Source organism: Phyllostomus hastatus, unplaced genomic scaffold (assembly GCF_019186645.2).
Source record: "Phyllostomus hastatus isolate PE091 unplaced genomic scaffold, TTU_PhHast_1.1 phas_scaffold_78, whole genome shotgun sequence".
Lineage (NCBI taxonomy): Eukaryota > Metazoa > Chordata > Mammalia > Chiroptera > Phyllostomidae > Phyllostomus > Phyllostomus hastatus.
This window is the reverse complement of record NW_025334041.1, coordinates 66,627,839-66,641,613: the sequence shown is the minus strand read 5'-3', so window position 1 is coordinate 66,641,613 and position 13,775 is coordinate 66,627,839.

Sequence of the window (13,775 nt, the reverse complement as noted above, 5' to 3'; positions counted from 1 at the left end):
AAAGAAAGCTAAAATCCTCATTGTTGGGGGTAATACGATATCCTTCTTGAGTGTGGTTTTCCCTTATAATTTTGCTCAGGTTTTCATAGCTACCCCAAATCTTGTTTTAAAACAAACATAGAAAACTAATAATAGTTGACATTCATAAAATCTTTGCAATGTGATGTTAAACCCAGTATACATTTCATCTCATTTAATCTTCACAATAATCTCATCAGATATTTATGATTTTATTCCCATTTAAAAATGGCTACACTGAGACTCAGAGGTGTTAAGCAGGTTGCCAAATGAAGAAATAGATAAAACCTGTCAATGGCATGACCCTGCTGCTAGAAATCAGAACATGAGTACTGTCCCATCAGCAAACATTGGAAGGTGCTTCTATGGTTGATGAGAAAAGAAAGCTGATGTGAGTGCAGGGCTGGTGTGAAGAACTTGAAGACAAAGATCGGCCAGTTCTATGATTTCTGATCAGAGCCTTCCAGGGGAAAGATGAGCTCCTGAGGATGGTTCCTCTGAAGCAGACTGGCTCTCTTGAGCAGCCGCGTGGCTTCAGTGTGTCGGGTATCAGTAAAGACCAATCCAGTAGAAGGTAGTGATTTCTAGCAATAACCATGTGACACACTTTAAGACTACATTAATTCTAGACCCAAAGGAAGCTCAGTGCGAGGAGCCCAGAGCATGGCACCAAAGCAGCCATCATAAGTGTGGCCTTGGCTAACCAAGGTTGACTCACCATGAGTTATTCAGGGAAGCTGTTGGCTCAGATGTTCATGGTTCATCCCCAATGTGGGATAGTTTATGATGTTAAATTTTATAATTTTCTCAATGTTTTGATTTTTCAAAATTTTATTCATTTATACAACAGTGAGTTTCCGGCTGACCACAGGACATATATAGAAATAGAAGACAAAAACTGTTCTCAAGGATCTTACAGTCTAGAGGGACAGATAGTGGATCCAAGGGTCCTGCAAGGTGTGTCTAGAAGGGATGCACTGGGGAGGCCAGATTCAGGGAACATGAGTGGATATGAGATGAGCAGCTAAATGCTGCAGTATCTCAAGGGAGAGAGAATAATTATCTGCACTAGATTTGTGGTAGTGACTCAGAATAATTGAAAAACTACCAAATGGATAGAATCTCTGAGACATAGACTGAAATTTAAGGGATAAAACTATAAAATTCCTAGAAGAAAACACAGGTGTAAATCTTCACAACATGGGGTTAGGTAATGGTTTCTTAAATATGACACCAAAAACTTAGTGACAAAAGAAAAAATACATTTGACTTCATAAAAAAACCTTTTTGCACAAAATGACTCAATCAAGAAAGTAAAAAAGTAGCCCACAGAATTGGAGAAAACATTTTTAAGTCATATATTGGTAAAGAACTAGTCTCCAGAATATATAAAGAACACCTACAAATCAATAATAAAAAGACAACCCAATTTATAATCAGCAAAGTACTTGAATGGCTTTTTCTCTGAAGAAGATATACAAAATGACCAACAAGTGTGTAAAAAGATATTTAACATATTTAATCATGTGGAAATGCAAACCAAAATCATGGTGGGATACTACTCCACACCAGCTACAACGGCTACAATAGAAAAGACAATAGCAATAGTTTGTAGGAGAAATTGGAGAGCTCATACCCAAATGGTGCCAGTGTGTGCTCCCTTGATGCGTCAAGCCCCCACCTTTCTCCTTTCTCTCTACCTTGTTTTCAGCAAACCTCTTCTTCCTTTTCTTCTTTAAGTTTAGCTGTTTTTTAAAAAAAATTATTTACCCTCAGAAAGAGGGGAAGGGAGGGAGAAAAAGATAGAGAGAAATGTCAACATGAGAGAGAAACATCAATCAGCTGCTTCTTGCACTCTCTCTGACTGGGACTGAACCCACACCCCAGGCATGTGCCCCAGCGGGAATTGAATAGGTGACCTTTTGCTCTGTAGGATGATGCCCAACCAAGTGAGCCACTGTTTCAACCAAGTGAAACACTCGTCAGGTCAAACCTCTTCTTTTTTGAATCTGTTCTGCTTCCTCTCTTCATTTCTACAGAGGGGCGGGTGGGGGAGGTGGGGGTGGTCAGGGGCAAGAACCCCTTCACTGGTGACAATTTGACAATGAAAAAAGAATAAAACGTGCATGAATTGAAAACATTATGCTAAATGGAAGAACACAAGAACACAAAACAGACACAAAAGGCCACATGTTGTATGATTCCATTTGTATAAAATGTCCAGAATAGGCAAATCGTAGAGTTGGAAAGCAGGTTAGTGGTTGCTAGGGGCCAGAGAGGGGGGAGTCAGAAGAGAGAATGACTGCTGATGGCTACAGGGTTTTTCTTCAGGGTGCTGAGAGGTTTTGAAGTTACATTGTGGTGACGGTTGTGCAACTGAGAATATAGGAAAAATCACTGAAATATATACTTTAAATGGATAACTTTTATGGCATGTGAATGATATCTAAAGAAGGAAGTAATATTAAATCTAAGATCAAAACACTGATCTTAGTGCAAAATGAAAAATTTGGAATATCTCCTACAAGGAACTCAAAAAAACAGAAATGTAACAAATGGGAGAAATATCAAATATAATAATAACAGTAATAGTACAAACCACAACAACATTTATGAGGGCCCTGCTCTATAAGTACTAGCTCATTTAATCCCACAGTAATACCAAGAGATAAGTATTATTATCATCTCTATTTTAGAGATGAGCAAACTGAGGTACACAGTTCACACAGCCAGGACTATAGCAGACAAGCTAATTGTACAGCCTGAAAGCTTAATCTCCTGTCTCTCAATAAACAAGGCCAATTTCTGGGACCAGTAAATAAATACCAAAGCTTCTTTCATTTGCCCACAAGAGGTCCAAAAAGGCAGCTCAAGTCTTAGACCACAAAGGTATGCCCAGGTGTGCTCAGGGTTGAGCCAGGTGATGAGGGATATGGAGGACAGAGTCCTTGTTCCCCTTTTCTGTGGAGCGATGTATGCAGCGTTGGGCAAAAGTAGGTTTACCAGTGTGAGTATGGGAAACACAGAGTTTATTCTTGTATTATTATTTATTAATTATTGTATGTACTTATTTGTATTACAACTGTAAACCTACTTTGCTGACCCCTGCAGGTACAGGCAACCCCAGGAATGCCCCCGCATCAAGATAGGTAGAAGGTATCTGAGTTAGAAGAGTTGAGTCTTGTTTCCCAAAACACCTCTGATGGCTGTGAGCTAGACCTCTCCCTCTTGAACTCTGTGTGTTTTTATAATGCAAGCATATGCCAGATGCAGGTTTTCAATTCTTGCCTGAGAATAAAAATTAACATTGTTCCCAAGAACAGGAAGAGATTTGGGGTGAAAGAGAATGCACTGGAATTGTAACAAAGTTATCAATTATGTTACCCAGCCACCAGACAGAGGACTGCCTCATGCCTAGAAAGTGTCGTAGTCTTCTGCAGAGGTAACCCAGAACTAATGGGACTCTGGTTTCCTCAGCTCTAAGTGTGCTCAGTTTCAAAACAACTACTTTGTGATAAGATTCAGCTGCTCAGGGTGAGATTCCAAGAAGATGAAACTGCTTCCCAGATGTTGCTAGAGCTGGAGAACCCAGATCTCTGTACACAGGCCTACAGATGCTCTCCTCAGAAGTCCATCTGCTCCCCACATCCATCCCACACCCCCAACACACACACACACACACACACACACACACACACACACACACACATACCAGGCTTCCCTTTCTTCCCCCAAGGACCTGTTTCACAAAGCCTAGCCGCAGACCCAGGTGGTTAAGTGTGTGTGTATGTTTTCCTTAATTAACTTTTGGGACATGATTATAAAAAGAATCCACTGTCATTATATAAAATCGTAAGATATGCTCATATCTAACTTTGAGTGCTTGCTATGTCAAGTGCTATGTGAAGGAAAAAATTCCATTTACTTCATTTACTCTTCTTAGCAATCCAATGAGGTAGGTACTATAACTATCACTTCCAATTTACACATGGAGAAACTAAGCCTTGGAATGGTTAACCAACTTATTCAAAGTCACCTAGTAGCAGAACTGGGGAATGAAAGTCTGTTTCAGTTTAACCCCTACTCTACATTATTAAAATACCAGGTGGAATGTAGGAAGTCCTGCAGAGGGGGACAAAAGAGGCCTCCTTGAGTTCTGCTCCCACCTTTGCTCAGGCCCATGTCCCCCTCCCTGGGATTGTTGAAACGAATTTCATTGCTCATCTCTCACCCTCAATCTCACCTCTGCAACCCATCCAAAACCTGGCACTTAGACAGTGCTCAGTAAGTGTGGAATGAACAAATGCGTGAATCTTCCTTACTGACACTAGAGTCTTCCTGAAAGGTAGTTTTTAAAAACTTTTTTATTGAAGCATGACATATTTACATAAAATAATACAAAGCATAAGCATATAGCATGTAAAATTTCTGAGTGAACACATCCATGTAACCAGCACCCTGATCAAGAAACAGAACATTTGCCCCACCCCAGAAGCCCCATTCCCCAAACCCTTCCCACTGATATCTGCTCAAAGCTAATCACGTTCTTGACTTCATCATAGATTAGTTCCACCTACTTTTGTACTTTTATCAATGCATATAAATAGATATAGGTACTCTTTTGTATCTGAAAGGCAGTTTTAATCATGTCACTCCGATACTTTCAGAGGTTGCCTCTGAATAGAGTCTTTTCTAGAATAGAGTCTTAACCTGACATTTAAGACCTTTTATAACCAAGATGTTATCAGCCTAAATGGGGTGCTCCATTTAAGCCAAATTACTCACCCTTTCCTTTGGTGTGTCATGAATTTTCTTGTCTCACCAACTGGCAGAAACTGGTCACCCAAGCTTACCCTGTGCTTTCCTGTATTTCTGCTTCCCTTCCAGGCCAGGTGAGAGCTGAGTGACAGATTCTGGCCAGTGTACTCTTCCCAAGATGCAAGTTCCCCCAATACCCATGTCAACTGAGTGCTGCTGGTGCCAACTGGATGCCCACAGGATCCCCAACTTCAGGTATGGCAAAGGAAGAGCCTTTATTCAGTGCAAACAGCTCAATCATGATACAGCAGGGCTATGGAACAGCATGGCTGTAAGGCTGCCCTTGCCACTCAGGTATGCTGAGACAGGACCACTCAGCTAGGGAACCCAGGCTTCAGTGGAAAGAGAAAGTGTGCTCCCAAGGCAGAGGATACCTGACTTGTGTAGCAGGAAGTCTCCACTGCTGGTCCCTCATGCGAGGGCAGTCCTCATGCGAGTGAGGACACCAAATCTTCCAGTTTGATTGGTCCAAAAAACAGCATCTGATTGGTCAGAATGGAGCCACTCTGATTGGTAGGTGAAAATGTTAATGAGGCTATAGCTGTGTAGCTCCAATTGGATGGGAGTCTCAGTCCTATTGGTTGAAATACTATTCCAGGAACTCCTTTATAAGGGTTGGCTCAGATGGTAGAAACAGTGCAGGCAAACAGCTCAGTGCACAGGCAGGCAGTTTAGTGTAGGCCTCTCCCTGAAGCATGGCTTACTTGAGAGGCCTTCTTTAGAAATGACTACTAGGCTCTTTTTTTTTTTAAATGTTAATTTTGAGCCTAACTAGTCATCAGGAACCCTTCTCGTAGGTATTTTCTTTTTTAGGGTCGACACTTATAATGTTGCATAAATGATGAGTTAAGCCACTGAGTCATTCTGAGCCTGTATGTTACCACATCAGGGCCTACCTGCTCCTGCAACTCCAATAAAACCTCCCCTGGGAGGCCATCCCTGACCAGGAGTCAGTCTCTCCCACCTCTGCCCTCCTAGGGCATTGTAATCACCTCTATTTCAGCCCAGAGCACAGGCTAGCTGTCCCGTGGTGTGAGGGCTGGTCTCCCACACTACACCATCGTGTCTAAAGTGGACTGTGTTTGTTTAATTCTGTTTCTCCCACAGGATTTAACCCTGTGATTTGTGCTCAGGAGTAGTCAGTGTGCAGCTGGTATGCATTAACTTAGAGGGAAAAACCATTTACCCCCTGGTTTCAGTTTATGCATTTGAAACATAAGGGAAAAAACCAGAAGGCCCCAATGGTTGACAGGGATTAGAGAGGGTTTCAGGTGGAAACCCCAAATGCATGGTGGGGTGGGGGGAGGCATTGCACATGCTGGTGGGGGAAGTGGGAGTAAGAGAGGTGTTTGCAGGGCTTGGACATGTCCCTCCACAGTCCACCAAGAGACCCAGAGAAGCCCATAGGATCTGGGGGAGCTAGTGAAGAGCCTCTGCAGCTCCCAATTTTTTATTTGCTGGGTACCCTGGGGACGGGAGACTGGCACTGTGGCAACCCCATTATTTACCACATGCAGGATCCCTAGCAGAGAGTGCAGGAGAATAGAAAAAGCATAAAAAGAGGTGCATCAAAGGCAAGGGGCACAGGACGTCCTGGCCAAAGTCCCAGCTAAAGTGATCAAGGTCTTGTACTGACCAGCCAGTCACCCAGAGAGCCACCTTTCACCCTCTCCCAGAATCAGTGCTGGAGGGGAACCCCAGTTTATGAACAAACGCTGAAGAGGGAAAGTGTGTGCTTGGGCATTTGTGTGATAGGGAGTGCATGTTTTCCCTGCCCGGCCCCTGTCCAAGGATCTCCCACCAGCTCAGTGAGGCCCCAGCTGAGTTCTGGGTCCTGGCAGAATTCTCAAGAACACATGACTTTGGCATAGGAGACCTAGTTAAAAGAGTGGTCACCTCCCCTCTCCCTGCCCAATTTACATGCCCTCTTGAATGATTTAGGGAGTAGTGTCACTTAGGGAGTAGTGTGACCTATGTCCAGCCAGTGACATTGTTGCTAGTTTTTACGAATAAAGGTATGCGTATGGGTGTGTGGGTGAACAAGTGCGCCTCGCGCAGGCTGGGTAGGGCTGGTAGATAGTCCTCAGAGAAAGTTAGGGGGCTGGGCTGCCCACTGCGAGAAGCAAGCCCAAACCCACACGGGGTGGGGGAGGGCACTGCACACGCGTTTGGGGTGGCAGGGACCGCGCCACAGTCCAGCTTCGCCCTCTGGAAGACTTGGTGAGGGGCACCCACCGTCTGGCTGTGGGGTTTCTGGGACGAAGTTTGCGTCTGTAGAGCTACCCGCGGGGAGGTCCGAGGCCTCCCAGCCAGTGATGGGCAGCCTGGGGGTGTGGGGATAAGGGCTAAGCTGGGAGAAAAGCTCCAGGGCAGGGAGCCGTGAGATCATCCAGTTAGGGGATTGCAGAGGATCAGAGTTCCCACTTCCCTGCTACTAGCTCCAGAGCACTAAGCCTAGATTTCGAATTATAATTTTATCATTAAAAAAGAAGTGACTGCTGACTCCCCAGAAGATTTTTAATTCCTCGATTCCTCCTCAGCCCACCTGCCTGTTTGGATCCCCAAGGCTGAGTAGGGTCCAGCGGAGACAGTCCCCGACCGGGTCCGCTGTTTCTCGAGGTTCTCGTTTCCTCCGACCCATGGACAAACCTCCCCATGAGCGTCGCGGACTGGGGGAGACTTGGTGCAGGTCCCCGACCGGGAACGGGGAAGCCAAGCAGTCGGCAGCCCCTTCTAGGACGCGCAGCCTCCCGGTGTAGAGTGTCTTGGGGAGGTGTCCAGAAGGTGGTGTCGCCTTTGGACTCCCTCCCTGTCCCCACTGGGAGACTGCCCAGGTTTTTCTGCTTCCTGTCCCAACGGCTCAGCCCGGCTTGGTCCAGCGTGGCTGCGGGACATGAGCAAAAAAGGGAGCGAACGAATGGAGATAACAGTGGACGGCTTCTTGTCCAGTGACTCTGGCTACAGGGGTGTGTGTGGCAGGGGTGGGGCGAGTGAGAGCAGAGCCGGAGCTGGCCCTTGCTTTCCGCCCCCCTTTCCTCCGCCGAGAGGCAGCCCGTTTCAGCACCGGGGACAGAGGACCGCGCCGCGCCCACAAAAGCTCCGCCCTCGGCTCTCCAGCGCGGACTTGATTTTAACCCCCGTCCAGGCCAAGTCTGCTTCCTCTGCACACCTCCCAGCGCCCTAGCACTTTCAGCTCAAGAGCCCCTAAGATCCTTACCCCACCAAAGTTTGAGCTCCCGCAGTGCGCCTGTCTGGCTGAGCGTCTCCTCCTGCCTCCCTCCGGGTCTGGGCGCGCCGGGGCCACAGGACCCTGCTCTGCAGCTGGAGCCTGTAGCCTCCCTCTGAGAACGTGGGTGAGGCTCTGGAACCTCAAGGGCGGTCCCGGAAGAGGCGGGAGCCACTGGGTCGTGCCACCATCCCCTACCAGGGAAGAGAGGGGGAGCCAGGAGTAAGAAAGCAGGGAAGTCCACCTGCAAATCCTAAATGCTCTCCTACCCTTGAGTGGCCGCCGTGGACTCTGTCCTGGCATGTTTTACCAGTAGTGTCCTCCACACTAGATGAGCACACAGTGCAGATCTGGGAGTGTGGAGTTTAAAGGTGGGAATAATACCTCTTTACACTTGTTTACAGTCTTAGGGAGGGTTTAGACACAAAACTATTGGGAATATTGTGTGCTCCCCTTGCAGAGTTTTTGTTTCCTTTTATCACAACAGACAATACCAGATTCCCTGAACTAAAAATCAAAAGCTACCAACCCAGCTAGTCGTCATTGCCTTCTATGGAAGCCAAAGGAACTTAAACTCTTTGGGGAAAGAATAACGTTATTGCACAATGCCTGCACATTTCTCCAAACTCACTTTCCTCACAGAAGGTTTATGTCTAAGGACACTCATCTCCATCCAGGATGAAGAACTAACCTAACCTCACCTCCCCCCACCCCTACCCTCACTCTGATTCTGGATGGCAGGAGCAGGTCCCAGGAGGAATCTGGTATTCTTGTCTGGGACAAGATTTGGAAGCCTCTTGGTTCCAGCTTTAATCACTAACAGACATACTTATGGGAAAAAACTCTGCCAGAGCAGATACCATAGCACCCTGAAAAACAGAGGCTTCTCTAGGGACTTGGAGCACATGGCATTTGCAGAACTTATCTATCCAATTGTCTATTTGTGGAGCAGATTGTCTTTAGAAGGCTTAATTTTTCAAGTGTGTGCAACAGTTGAAGGAAGAGATAAGTGTACACTACACTAAGTGTGAGTTAGATTAACACACACACACACACACACACACACACTCGTCTTAAAGAAGGGAAGCAAAACCTAGAAAAACTTTCCCAAAAGTCAAGTCATGCTTAAACATTGGGAGTCAAGAGACTCTGGTAGTGGGAAAGCAAATGAATGGAAGTGGAGAATCAACAAAACAAAGTTGAAGCCACAGAAGCTGAAGGAGAGGAGAGTTGTTGCTTTACCTTTTGGGTTCCTGTAAGGAACCCAAAATGAATGTAACATAAGAGAAAACATCACTCATGAGCCATGCTTCACCAAGACCCTTAGTGTCCTTAATCAAGAGGACTTCCAACATTTACCAGTTACCCTGAACAATTTTTTTACAGTTCTCATTGTTATAAAATGCTTTATTTTCTCTAATCCCTGTAATTTATGGTACAAATTAAAGTTGGTTCCTGTTGGCTTGTCTTTGGGGAAGCAGATGGTTATTTTCTATTGTCTAGAAACATATCAGAGCTGATTTTGGAGAAAGTAGTAGTTACTATGAAACAATTTAGGGCATAATCCTAAAAATAAAAAAAATTCATTTGCATTTTGTTTTTGAAATTCAGGCCATTTGTAAGATCTGGGGGTATGGTGGGGGAACAAGACCTTACAAAATTAACCATGAAATGCATGAAATGCTGACATGCACTGAGTCTGATAAATGAGGTAGAACATCCAGTTTGGGATCAGGCACATCATTGGCCCTTAGGAAACAATGTGTGTGGCAGTAGTTATCACTGAAGAACTTCTGGTACCTGAAAGGTAGAAACAGAAAAACAGACTGGAAATCAGCAGCAAGAGCCCAGAGGGGATGTATCTGTGAATTTGCCTGCAAAGGCATCCAGCAGCCAGATCCTGATTTGGCTAAAGACTCACAGGATGCAGTGGCCTGTGGGGATCTGTGCTGCTGCTCAGGCTTCATACAACCAGGTGTGTGTGGTACAGTGTGGGAAGGGACATCAATCCTTTGTCAAGATCTGGGGCACAATCAGCACCCTGTAACCCCAGACAAGCTAGCAGGATGTCTTAACAGGTCCAAGGCATCAAGAGATCTGGCAAAGGGAACTTTAGAAACCCAAGGCCTGTGCCAGAATAGGGAGACCACAGTGAGAAGGGAGCTTTAGAGAAGACACCATTTCCTTTCTCCGATGGGGCAGGTGAGGCTGGAAGAAGGAGAAAGGACTAGGTGAGTCCCAGGTTTTCTCAACCTTAGTCAGGAAGTGCTAAGAATGAAGGGTTTGTGCGGAAAAGGGTGGTATTCAGTCATCAGGAGCTAAGGAAGGATGACCCCAGGGACCCTGGTGAATCCAGTTCTACCCACATGTGATTTCAGTGCTAGAGAAATAAAAGACAAAAGCAAGCCATGCCTAGAGGGATTGCATCCTGGCATGATCATGCACAGTTATGGCTCTGGAGATTCCCCAATATGTAGTTTTGTTTTTAAAATTTAGAAAATGTGATTACAGTTTAAACAGTCTTCAGGGATTTGCTCCCCCCAAATCAATATTAAGATTCAGTAATGTTGATTGTAGCTATAGTCCTCTAGTTTCATTGTGTAAATATGTAATTTATTATTTATTCTTGGTGTATATTATACTTTCTGATTTAAAAAATTGAGAGGAACTAAATGTTTGCTATTCTAATGACATAAAATTTGCCTAGTCCAAAGAAATTTCAGATGTGCTAGGCCCTGATATTTATGAGTTAGGTTAAAAGGCACATAAATTGCAGCATAGGTGGCCAACAAGATAGCACTTCAGCTGGGGACCACGTGGTATGCAGTGTATTAAAGAACACGTAATCTAATAAGGGGATAAACCAGACTAGCAGATGGAAAGCAGAAGTGCAAACAGATAAGCCCAGTTATCATAAAGGGAAGGGTGCAGGTCTGCTCCCACAGACAGGTGCTTGGCAAATGATAAGGCAATTTGTAGGAATGGCTGTTGAGAAATTAAATATTTATATGGAGGTAGGCGAGGTTCACATGAGCACCAATGATGACACATCAATTTCCCCAGTAGGATTTCTCTGTCAGTACAAGGTCCTCTGGGGGAAAAAGGCCCTGAATGGGGAGAAGCTGCTGGTTTTGGTTTTTAAAGTCCACTTTGCCTTCTTCCTTCTCAGGCAATGGAGATGATGGTATCTCTTTCCTGCACCTACCTGGCAGTTGGGAGAATAGAAGGAAAATTAAATGAGTGAGATTTGAAGAGTTGTAAACTCTATCCAATATCATTAAGAGCTTGAGGAGGACTGTGGTATTGTGGGATCTAATCTACCTGGAAACCCCCCGGAAACCCCTGGAAACCCCCCTTTAGGTCTGTGTTGTAGGCAGTGAACAGGTAGAGGCTGTCTACAAGGCCCCAGGGTCAGCCTTCCCACTGCACCCAAATTTCCTGTATCTGACTGTCAAGGCCTGAAATTCCACCCTCCCTCCATTTTCAGTCTTTGATTTCTTTAAAATCCAGAGAATTCCAATATAGAATGCAGATAAAGAATCAAGTAAAAAGTCTGGTAAGAAAGACTGAGATGAACAGTCAATGGTTCTGGAGACCAGTGAGGGTGGGATGGTGTGGATGCCATGGCAGAGGGGACAGGGCCCAAATGGCAGACAGTGAGCCCTGAGGGCAAACTTGCTCCCTCTCACAACTGAGCCTGGTCCTGGTCCAGGAAGGTCACCTGAGTTTTCCTCTAAGCCCAAAGTCTTCATTTTTTACCTACAAAAGAACAATCACCTTTGCTAATTGTTAAAGCTGACCAATGTGTACTGTATACAAGACTATTTTAGTGGATTATAACATGAAGGTCATCAAAAGTGCTCCTTAATAGATGTGACTTTCCTGGGGCTCAGTACTACTCAGGTCAATGTTTTCATCAAGGCCTTGGGTAAAGATATGGACTCTCTGAATATTTTAATGTGGGTAGAATGTATAATTAACATGCACTCAGGAAATATGCCAAATAAAGGGTGTAGATCAGGATCCAAAAACATCGAGAGACTTTCATGATGGTATGAATGCATAGATTAAGAAAATGTACAAGGAACAAATGTAAGATTCTGTACTATGCTTCAAAAAATTCAGCCGCCCGCACACAGAAGAGACGTGGCCTAGCCAGCCTCACTCGATAGGACTTGAAGCCTCAGGATGATGTGTCTCCACAAAAACTGGCCAAAAGCTAATGAGAAATAATGCTGACTTAATAGAAGTGTATCATGCAGAAGAGTTAAGTCTTACTCAGCTCAGCTCTTGTCAACAACATACCTGGATTATTTTCATTTTAGTTGTCACATTTTAAAAGTATTAAATGCATAAGGATTCCAAGATGGCTGCAGGACAGTTGGAAGCTCTGTTTGCTTCTTCCCAGACCCAGACTGGACTTGCAGCTAAACCTCAGAAAAATCAACTTGAAAACCCAGTTGAAGTGTAGCTAATCTAAAACTTTATAAACAGGAGCACGGAAGGAGATGGGAAGAGACAAGGAAAGGGTGAGCCCACTTGTGCAGGTGTGGTGATGGGGGAGCCAGAGGAATGTTGCGGCAGCAGAGCTCCATCTCCCTGGGAACTGTGGGGTCTCAGCCTCACGCAGGAGTCCCAGTCAAGAGCAGTAAGAGACAGGGAAGTGGAGCCTGTGTAGCAATGGGTGGTGGAAAGCAGTAGGGATTGGATTCACCTGGGAGGCTCCAGAGCCGCACCATCCCAGGAAAGGAGGGAGCCCATGTTCCAACACTAGCTTAAGAAGTTTGCTCCAGTCTGTGGCTGATGGAGGGGCTATGCAGCAGTTCAGGATCTGAGCAGGAGTCTATTTCATACACCCAGCAGTGACTTTGAAGGGCCCTCTTGTGAGAAGGTGCAGCCAGGTGACCCCCCCAAAGAAGGATTTGTAGTGGGGTCCAGAACTCAGGGTGTCCAGGAAATATTAAAAATACGGGATCTCCTCACCCCCACAAGTCTGAGCTGGGGGATGGGACACATGGAGCAGGGCCATTGAAAGCTGTTTTGCATAGCAACAGTTTTGCAAATAACCTCTAGAATGGTCATTTAACATATCTATAACTTTTGACTAGTTTTGTGGATATGTTAAATAGCTGTGGCCATGCTTTGAGCCAGGAGATGGGAGTGACTTCCACCAAGGATGTAACTGGGAGATAACTCCCCCTGGTTACAGTGCCTACATAAGAGCTTGGAGATAATTGGCTCCACGCCACAGGGCCATGCCTGCCCAGACTTATTATGGCAGCCCTGACAAGCTGGAAAAATACGGGAATACTGGCAGGTGTAGCTGATTGTGGGAGGAGTCAGAAATGGGACTGCAGAGGAAGACTGTTGCTGGGATTTAAACCCAGGTGCAGCAGCTGTGACAAGAAGAACCATGTGGCTTTGGGTCTCCCTTTGTCATGCAGCTTAGGAAGCCAGAAAACAAGAAGTAGCAGTGGTATAGAGTTATTTCTTAGCAGTTTGGAAGAATGCAGGAGAGATGCTGTGGGAAGAAAAGGGGTGAAAGGACTCTTGCTTATGGGCCATAAGAAGGTGCATTGTGGTTTTGGATTAAGACTGGGGATCCTGGTGACACAGCTGATGATGCTGGGAACCAAGGGAGTCCTACCAGCAGACCAAAAATTACTGGGAAGAACCAGGGGCTACGTGAGCCATGTACCTCTATTTCTTTTCC